Below are 11,346 nucleotides of genomic sequence, written 5' to 3' on the forward strand. Positions count from 1 at the left end.
CTCAGAATTGGTAAACCCAAGGCAACTTGTATGTAGTGACACCTTTGCATAGTTATTTCCTGAGAGACAGGTTACCATTGCCAGCATCAAATCTGCAGCATTTAATCCATTTTTGAGTTGTGGCTGGCTGCTCCATTGGTACACAGCATGTCCTCCGGAGCACTTCTACCAAATTAAAACATATTGGCACATCATGAGCAAACCATAAGCTACCATCAGTTTTCTGTCAGTTATATAGCCTATTTCAAATATCTGACAAAAAGTAATGTGATACTTATTTCAATTTAGTACTCTGATATTACAGTAACTGTAGTGTAGGGCATGCACATGAGTAATTACCATTACAGCAAAATGTCAGTTACCTTACATGTTGTAAATAATGCCACAGCTAATGTACTGAATGCAACACATGTATTGTCTTCAGTGAACAGCTGCCTTACATAAGCCTTTACTGACCTAAAACAGTCAAGTGTTTGTCATCGGCTGCTAGTACTGCCTGCCAACGCATTCAACCATAATGTGTTGAACGGTCTGTTATTTTGTTTCGGTTGAGTTTGTCATTGTATTCTTCGTTTCAGGCTGCCTCTCTACAGCAGTACCTTCTATGATTAAGTTTGACATATAATGCAATGAGTTGTGTGGCACCAATTGTCTACAACTGTATGACATCTGTAATTATCTAAGCTGGAAAAAGTGTGACATAATTATACTCTGTCTGTTATCAGCAACTCGGAAAATCAATCAAGATTAACAAAAATAGTATTAGTTAAGTGTTGGGCACCGATGTTATTTGAAAAACTTACCCATTCCAGTGTGAGGCAAGATCCTGAAATTGAGCTTGACAGTGAAACCTTTGCTCTGCATTTGTGACACCGGTGGAAACTGCAGTTTCGAGCAAGTTGAAGTTTCTCTTGATACACCAGTAGCACTGCAGCCTGTGACAGTGATTGAGCTTCACTATCGTAATCATTAGTCACAGTTGATGTAGCATCTGACAAATCAAGGCTCTCAGAATTGCGTTCTTCGTCACACTGTTGAAATTCATCAGTATTACTGCAATGTTCAGGATCCCTGCACAAAATTAATGTTGGAGTATATGGCATGATCATAATTACAAAGGGGAAGGGACAAAGCGGAGATCAACCGTTAGTAACATGACAAGAAACACAGAAACTGAACATGTAAATAAACTGTATCACCATAGATGTACCAGTTCGTGTCCTCCTGACTGGAGACTAGAGTCCACTGTTGCTGGAAAGATGGTCTTGTGGTGCATTGCTGGTCCAATCAAGACATCTGCATATAAGAAAATGATAGTTTTTGAAATGCATGTTGGGTATTGCATGACAGATATGATTATTATGAACTTGCAAAGTAGAAGTGATAAGGGTACCTACCTTGCTACAGGCCTACGTCCCACTACATTATCGGGACTGCTGTCTGGTGACTCTTCGATAATTACATTAGTAACTTGGAGTGGTTCTTCACCTGATAAGCTTTGCTCATGATCAACTGAATTGTTTCTAAAAGGAGAAATGTGGGAAATTAGTATTTACAACTTTACTCTTTCCTGAGTGCCGAAGTCAAGGACATTGCATGTTTCCCTGTCACTGATACTTGCCCTGCCTTGTCACAATCTGCAGTGATAGCCATTATCGTGGTAGAAGACAGTATTGTGCTCTCATCTAAATAATCTGAATGCATCCGGAAACACATTGGTGTGGAATGCTGAACTGGAGCTAGTCGCTCATCATGCTGAAAATCCTTTTCTGTGGTACCCTTGTCATACCTGGAACATAGTAACGACAAATGTCTCTACAAATGTGAGAAAATAATAATCTAATAAGTGTCACAGCAATAGAGCCAGAGTCAGTTACAGCAAAACTTACATATCCAGGAGGAGACTGGCAACTTGAGTGTGAGCTGGAAGTTGCAATGACTGCTTCAGTCATCCATCTATCAAATTCAGTACCAATGGCTATAATTGTTTGGTTACGCTTGGCATCTCATGCCGCCTTTGCTCTTTTTCGAGCAGAGTCTGTAACTGTCTTTCTTTTCCAATCCATCTTGCTGTTGGGAGTAGTTTGGGCATTGGCAATGCTTGGTGACATGATGGATATGCTGACAATGTTAATTATCTGGTCTGAAAAAAAGCAAACCAAGTCACTGGCTTGAAACACACACATATGTTACTGGGATACAGTGAACAGTTTGGAATGTTTCCTAATGATGCTGTTACTGTCTATTATCTTTCACTGACATTAATCAATGTTTTCACATTGAGCTGGAAAAGCAACTGTTGATACACACATGAACAACAGATGCTATTGTCTGTCCACTCCTACGATGACTATGTGCTCTCAGTACCTGGTAGTATAAGACATAGTTTGGGCCCATATTTCCTATGCTTGCATGATGGATGGTCCCTTCAGAAGTACACATTATTAGTGTGAGGTGTGATCATGTACAGAAGCATGATGTCAGTACATTTTACATCTGTCAAGGGCACCATGCAGAAGACACAAGGCAACAGACTAACATGTACATACATAAATAATTAATTTGATTTCATCTTCTCTAGAGTTGTTCACATATACGAAAACTTGCTGGAATGTGTGAAAGACTTCAACATGTGGACAAACTCACAATCCACTGACAAACGTTAATTGGATGCATTGTGCAAGAATATGGCTGTCTGTGCTGTATGGAGAGATGGAGGTCTGAGATTAACCCAATGATATAAGACAATGAGCTTATTCAGTTAAGGCATGAAAATTGTATCTTAAGTAAAAGTACTGTTTGATAGCATTTATACAAAGCAGTGTGAGTGATTCACCGGACAAAGTCTGGAATGGCTTACAGGCAGATGAAGACTGAAGAACAGCAATGTGAAGGTAAGTTAGTGTGTTTTTTTTTTTACATGGTCGCGATTTCGAAGGTCGATCATATGGTCTTAATTTATTTTATTTTACATTTGTTGACCGGGCTAGTCTAACTGGATATATGTCCATTTTCAGTAGAGGCCCGAGGAGAAAAGCTCAGAGAAAAGGTTCATAGGTTCATACTAGGCTATCTGCCCTAGGGCATTTATAAGCCTAGCCAGAGTATGTTTGGCTTTCGCCACCCATTTTAAATTAATTTTGCTATGCCCTTTTCCGAGGTAAGTATACTGTGCCTCTGTCTAACAGTGACACAGAAGTGATACCCGGGGTAAACCTACGATCTCCCATCCACTCATCAAGATTCCTCTTGAAAAGAGTCAATGAGGGACTCTGCCTAACCTGGACTGGGATTTTATTCCAGAGTGAAGGGAGCCTCTGGGTTATGAATCTGTCCCTCCAGCATGTCCTATTTATTTCAGTGCTGAGGTTCAAGTCTCGGCGTGTAGCTCGATGGGATTTGGATTTTTTGAGGTGCAGCATGTCCCTTAATTCCAGGTTGGACATGGCCTTATACGTCAGGCACAGGTCACCTCTGAGCAGGCGGTATGCCACTGAGTAGAGATGGAGTTTCTTTAACCGGGCAGCATATGGCATCTGTTTGAGCCCTTTGATCCTCTTGGTGAGGTACTTGTGGGGTCTTTCCAGTTGCTGCAGGTGTTTGGTAAGGTACATCCCAAAAGGGGCATTGTACTCAATTATGGGCCTGATGAGGGATGAGTAAAGAGGCACGATTACCTCCCCTAATCTAGATGTGAATCCCTTCATGATTAGGTGGGCTATATAAAATGTTTTTCTAACCACTTTGGCCACGTGGTTGTCAAATGAGAGATTGCTATCAACTTGGGTCCCCAGGTCCCTAATTACTTATTCTGTGTTTAATGGATTACCACCTATGTGGTAATTTGTGGGCACTTTGTTTTTGCCAAAGGGGATGACTATACACAGGAAAACAGTTTATACAAAATGCAAATAGATAACTGTACATCCAAAAACAATTAGATAACTATACACTTATGTACAGTTGTTTCAGCAGCAGTAAGCAAATAGGGTAACACTAAAGATTTTTGTTTGTCATTTGGAGCAACAGTTAGCATAGTCAAATATAAGCATTAGTCAGTTAACATATTGTGTCGAGGAAATTGACACAGCACAGTGATGGGTATGAAGAGAGAAAATTATTTATATTTTTAGAAGAGAGCAGAAGAAAAGGTAAGATAATTGATGTAAAAAAGGCTAAAGGCAAGGGAATATAGTATCAGTCAGGCTTAGTGCATGGGCAAAGCCACTGGGATTTTAAGAAAATTCTTAATTGGTTCCTGAAAAGATGGGTGGATAAGAAAAGGAAGCTAGCAAGTACGGCTGATGCAAGGCAAGCAAGCTAGTTAGACCAGAAATGAAAATTGCCAGCACCAAGAATGGATTTAATAATAGCTTTTATTTAAGCTGAATTTCTAGACCGGTTTCAACATATTGCTTTCATCAGTAGATAGTTACACATGAGAAGGTCCTGCTTTAAATACCTTTCTAACAGGAGGTAGAATGACATCATATCCTGTCCCAAAAAGAAAGAGAATGTTACAAAATAAACATCAAAGTAAAAATAAATATTAATAAACAATTCAAAATGCATGTGCGTACAAAATGAACATATTCTAACAACAATATTAAAGTAAAAAAATGAACAATATATGAATTATAATAATTTATCATTAAGTCCAGGGGAAAACAAACTGCCTAGTTTCACTATCCATCTTTTTTCTTTGTTATTCAGAATATCATGCCATCCAGTTTTAAAAGCACGGTTGCCTGTAATATGATCAATTATCGTAAATGAAAACTTGGCAGTGGGATGCTTCATAGTGTGTCTATACAATGCATTTGTGATCCTACAATTTCTGATATCCCCCAGGTGTTCAGATATTCTGATTCTGAACTGTCTAGATGTCTGTCCAACATAAAAGGCTTGACATGTGCATGTTGCTAAATAGTCCAATATGAACTACAGTTACCAAAAAAAAACCAATATCATATAAATGACCAGTGTTTTTGCTAGTGAAAGTTTTAGTTTTAAATATGTAGCCACAAAAGCTACAATGACCACAAGGGTATATTCCAACTAGTTTCTCACCTGTTAACATTCTTTGGGATAAAGTATCATCCCTAAAGTTAAGATTCTTATAATGAGAAAAGTGAGATCCAAGTGTTTTCCCCTTTCTGTATAAAAATGAGCATTGCTCCCCCAAATAGTCCTCTAAGAGAGAATGAGACTTCAGTATGTTCCAGTGTTTATCTATAATATTAAGGAGATGTTTAGTATTTCTACCATAGGTTGTAACGAATCTACAACTTTCTAGATTGGTTTGTTTTTGGTGTTCTTTATATTGCAGTAATGAGTCCCTAGATTGGTTTTTGCTCCATTGCATGGCAGAATTAATGGTATGTCTGGAATACGAGTAAGAAACCTGTTGGCTAAGTCATTATGATGTTGTTTTAAATCTTGCTCAGAGGAACATATCCTTTTGAGTCGCAAAAACTATGATTTAGGAATATTATTGATGGTATGTTTCGGATGTAAACTATTGGCATGGAGCAAGGTGTTATATTCGGGAAATTTGCGATATACAGAGGTTTTTAGTGTATTATCTGGTTGACGCTGTAAATAGACATCCAAAAAATTTATTTCATTATGATGATCCACCGTAAATTCTGTACCCCAAATATTTCCATTAAGATGTTCAACAAATTCCTGAAGATAATCACTACCACCTTTCCAAACTAGCCAACAGTCGTCCAAATATCTTCTCCAGATATCAATCTCTGGTATGTATACATTATGTAACTCATCATAGATGTGTTCCTCCACATAGCCCATGTAAAGGTCAGCATAAATTGGTGCAAATGAAGCACCCATTGCTGTACTCTGTATTTGCCAATAGCAATCTTGTTTAAAGTAGAAGATATTCTTAGTAAGGATATGTTCAGCCATGCAAATAAGTAATGTATTAAATCCTGGGGCATAAATGTTAGCTTTGTTAAACCAAAACTCCAAAGCTGCTAATCCTGCCCAATGTGGAATGCTAGTATATAGAGACCTGACATCTAGGGTACACATTAGCCAATCTGGCTCCAGTTCTGATTCAGAGACAATTTGTAAAAATTTAGTAGTATCTTGAAGTCTGGCTCTAATTAGAGACAAAAGGGGTTTCAGTTTTTCGGTGAGAAAAACAGAAAGAGGTTCTGTGAGTGATCCAATACCAGATACAATAGGTCTGCCCGGCGGTTCATGTAGAGATTTGTGGATTTTTGGTAATAAATATAAATAAATATTGTTTAGCTGGATCTTTGACCATCAAATGTGATCTGATCTTGTCAGAAATGATACCAGCATCCACAGCCTCTTGTAAAAAGTCATCTATTTCTCTTTTGAAGTTGGGTGTAGGGTCGGTATCCATTTTTATATAATGATGATGGTTAGACAACTGTCTATTTCCTTAATCCCAATAATAATCAGCATCCATAACTACCACAGCACCCCCCTTGTCAGCAGAGAGAATGCCAATGTCAATGTTATTCTTGAGACGTGTTAGGGCAAGTTGTTCTGGTTTGGATAAATTATGCTTGATGTTATAATCCGATCTCAAATGAAAATGCAGGTCTTTTATAACTGCCTGTTAAAAAATAGCCACATATTTATCCATTGGAAGATTAAATGTTGATTTATGAAAGCGAAATTCAGAAGATCTTTGAAAAGGATCAGAATGATCCTGTTGTCTGAAAAATAAATTCAGGCTAATCTTTCTACAAAATGCAATGGTATCTGATAATAAAGAACTCTCATCAATGAAAAAGCCAGGAATAAATCCAAGACCTTTATTGAGTAATGTGTATTCATCTTGAGATAAAACATACTTTGAAATATTGAGCACATTGGTACAAGGTAAATCTATTTCACTACTGACATGAATAGATCCTCCAAACTTTTTACCCGTGTGTTTTCTGCCTCCCCTACGTTTTCTACCCCTAAAGGGTCATCTGATGATCATCCCCTTTTACCATTTGGTGAGTCACCAGTGCCAAAAGATTCTGTGTCTGTTGTGGAGGACTCCTCACCAGAAGTAGTGTTACTGAAGCCTGTCTTTTTTAAAATGGACCTAGGCCTCTTTTTGCGCACATAAGGCGGATTTTTGGTACCCTGGGCAAACCTCACTCCCCTGTGTGACTCAAACTGCCTGCCTTTGTCATAATCCTCCCTGTCTCTTGAAAATTTATGAAGTTTTTTAGTTTTAAGATTATTTTCAAGAATCATTTACTCAGGCCACCCTTGAAATTGACTTGTTCTTCAAATTTCTTAAGATCATGGCATGTTTTTTCTACTTCTAAAATATTGGTCTGAACAGTTCTTTCATAAAAAGATGCCAATATGTTCACAAATGACATGGCTGCCTCCTGCTGTGCTAGCTGCCAATCTTTGAGTAAAATGTCATCTGGTGTTCCTACCAATGGCTGAATTTTTTACCTTAACCCCCTAGGGGATATTTTTTGATTCTGATAGGCCTTGAACAATTTGTGATGCCAAATATTTGTCCTTAATGTTTTGATTTGCTTGCTTAACTGATTAAACAAGCGGGAGCAACCGTCAACTGGATCTAAAATTGGACCACTAACCGATTCCATTGACATTGTGCCAATGCCAAAAACCTGTATGTCATCTTTGTCCGCACATAGGCCAGATAATAACTTCTGTAGATCCATGACAATACGTTGCCTGAGATTAATATTAATAGCTGGCAAGTCAAAGCCAATCAAAAATGTGGTCCGAGCAAAGAACCAGGGACAGTATCAAAATCCCAAGATATAATATATCTATATGTGTATCTATGTCAGTTTGAGTCAGACAGGGGAAAAAAGTGACCCACGAATGACCAGAAATCGAGAGACAGATCTAGCTGTTTGAATAACCTAAAATTATGGTTATGATATCACTTTTAAACAATACTGCTAACGTGATATTTTCATATAGTACATCAAGATCAAATAAGTACTACATGTGGCTGACATTAATCAGTGTTCCCCCTGAGAAAAACCATCAAACCCAAAAGGGGAGACTGTTCAGATTTCTACCAATAATAAGGTATAAAAATAATCCTATAGTATTAATAAAAGCTGACACAATATATTCCTACTCGAGCAAAAATAAAAAATAGGGAGCAATGTGATAAGCTAAGTAGGCATGAAATATCCGGCTTGAATTATACCAAAAAATGTATTGACATAACAGATGTCTGTAGTCTTGGCCTAAATTATAAGCAATGCCACAAATGAGAATAGCAAGGGTTATAATAAATCCAGTCACGACATTAATGTCCCTATCCAGATATTGCTAATGTATAAATAATGTGCAAAGCCTGACCTGAACAGCTTGTGTAAATGGTCATATGTTGAGTGTAATCAAGATATATTCCTGCTAAGCAGCAGAGAAATTAAACAGTACAATGTGCTTTAATAAACACAATATAACATACCCTACTAAAATATTGAAAGACACTTATTGTATATATCAAAACTAGTGTCTGTATTATTAAACAAAATAATTAGCAAGGCCCAAAATTAAGAATTGCATAAATGATATACAATTTAACCACAACATGAATATCCCTATCTAAATGTAACTAGATATATGGACAATATACAAGGCCTGACATAGACAATATAAAGGTAGTCATATAAAATGGTATATTCCTGGAAAAAAATAAAAATAATGAAGCAATCTAATCTGCTTGATAAGCAAAAATATATCCTGCTATAGTCTTTCCAAAATGTATATTTTCCATAAGTTCAGCAAATATCCTGAGTTGTAAGCAATGCCCAAAAAATGATGACAGAAATTCACATCCCACTCAGTATTCAAAGATTGTGCAAAAATTGGCATAAACAGCATGTAACCCCAATGAGTAAGAAATATAAGCATAAAGGCTTTTTAGTAAAAAGCAGGAAGTATTTGGAAAAAATTCAATACCTTATTCTGTTTAAATGGAAACATTATATTGCTGATTACCATATACCTATTCAAAAATGTGGCCAGTATTCAAAATATAATAGTGAATATCATCACAAAAAATGATTAAGCAATCATAAGTACAACGACATACTGTGAATTATAAATTATATAGTCCCAAGTTCCGAAGAACAATTCGTAATGAAGGTCCAAGTTCTTAGAACAGACTTGCACGAAAATGCTGCAACTGTAGAGCGAAAGATGAATGTCAAAAAATATTCGCGTTTATATTCCCCTCAATGAAATATCCATCCAACGGTCATGAAGCAGCCAAAATTGTAAATGTTATTCAATATGAAAGTCCAAAAATGGAAAAGTAACTATCTCAACAGTCCCCACAGAAAAAATAATAACAAATGAGAAAACCATATATGTAAAAGTACCTGAGTATTTATTTGTTCCTGTAGAAATAGTCCAATAGTGAACTCACTAATCCATGTGGTATTGAACAAAAACATTCACCTCTGCCCGTTTAGAAACGCCAGCTCATCTCCCTGTTAGTATCAAGCACCTGAGTAATCCCCGAATGACCAAAGGACATCCGAAATAGCTGAAACCATGTGTTCACAAACCCAAGCGTTGTAATCTGAAAGGACTTTACAAAAATGTACGCCTCTGCTCGTGTTACAACACCAGGTCGAGTCCTTGTAAATGTCCCACATCAAAGTAATCCCAAAGTTGTTTAAAGAACATGAAAAATAGCTGAAGCCATGCTTTCTCCAAAAAAAGCATTACAATCTGACAAATAACTCCACAAAATGAAGTCCAAGGCAACAAAATGGTAATCCACTGGAACCCAATGAAAAGGCACATGCAAAGAAGATGTACATAAAGCAAAAGCGATATGTAACATAAACGCCAACTCCAGATGAGGAGCCCTCTTCAACAGACACAGGAATAACACAAAATGGAGCTACTGCGACTCCTTAATCCATTCCAACGCCAACAGACAGCAAAACATAAACGTGAACAAGAAAAGGAAGCTAGCAAGTACGGCTGGTGCAAGGCAAGCAAGCTAGTTAGACCAGAAATGAAAATTGCCAGCACCAAGAATGGATTTAATAATAGCTTTTATTTAAGCTGAATTTCTAGACCGGTTTCAGCATATTGCTTTCATCAGTAGATAATTACACATGAAATGAGAAGGTCCTGCTTATTGTGTCGAGGAAATTGACACAGCACAGTGATGGGTATGAAGAGAGCAAATTATTTATATTTATTTATATTTTTAGAAGAGAGCAGAAGAAAAGGTAAGAGAATTGATGTAAAAAAGGCTAAAGGCAAGGGAATATAGTATCAGTCAGGCTTAGTGCATGGGCAAAGCCACTGGGATTTTAAGAAAATTCTTAATTGGTTCCTGAAAAGATGGGTGGATGTAGTAGTTAGTTCAGTTGGGAGTTTGTTCCACGTTTTACCAACAGAGTTAGAAAACAGTCCCCTGATTTGTTTTTAGATTTTAAGGTGGCTACTTGTAACCTATTTGCGGAATGTAGGGTTGGAAGGTTTTGATAAGAACTGATGAGGTTACCAAGTATAGGTGTATTTGTGGGATGGTGTAAGATCTTGTGGATAAAGGTGAGTTGCTGGTAGAGTACCTGATTTTGTATTTCCAGCCATCCTAGTAGTCTTATATTTTGGCAGTGGTGGGTTCTAAATGGGGTACCCATGGCAAATCTGGCTTTGTTGTTGTAAGAAGTTGCCAATTTATTTAAATTGCATTTGGTTAGGTTTGTGTATATGGGGGAGGCATAGAGAAGGGTCAAAATCAGGTGAGTTTGAGAAATAGTAATCTTGGCTGAGGCTGTGAGAAATGGTTTGAGTTTATACAGGAAGCCAAGTTTTCTATTTACAGATTTAATAGTTAGGTTAATGTGTGTGTCAAAGTTGAGATTATTATCTATTGTTACACCTAGGAGTTTAGTGGTAGTGTCGGGAGTGATGACAGTACCATTATGAGAGGTAAGTAAGAGACTGAGTGGAGGGGTCTTCTGTGTGGGCGTAAACAGTAGTAGTTTTGTTTTTCTTGGGTTCAAGAGGTGACACTGTCGGTGGAACCATTTTTCCACTAAGGTGAATACAGTTTGTGTCGTTTTAGAGTTCAGTTGGAGAGGAAGCAGCACAGATTAGAGATGAATCATCAGCATATTATATGCAGGTAGTTTGGGGAAGGGAGGTTTTCAGATCATTAATGAAAATACTAAAGAGGAGTGGACCCAAAATAGATCCTTGTGGGGACTCCAAGAGTGATCAGGAGCTGGGAGGATAAGTTGTTTAACCAGCACACTGCTTGTTGTCTATTTTCAATGTATGAATGAAACCATTTAACTGCTTGAGTATCTATTGAAAGAG

This window comes from Protopterus annectens, chromosome 6.part1 (assembly GCF_019279795.1).
Source record: "Protopterus annectens isolate FY-2018-M chromosome 6.part1, PAN1.0, whole genome shotgun sequence".
Taxonomy (NCBI): Eukaryota; Metazoa; Chordata; order Ceratodontiformes; family Protopteridae; genus Protopterus; species Protopterus annectens.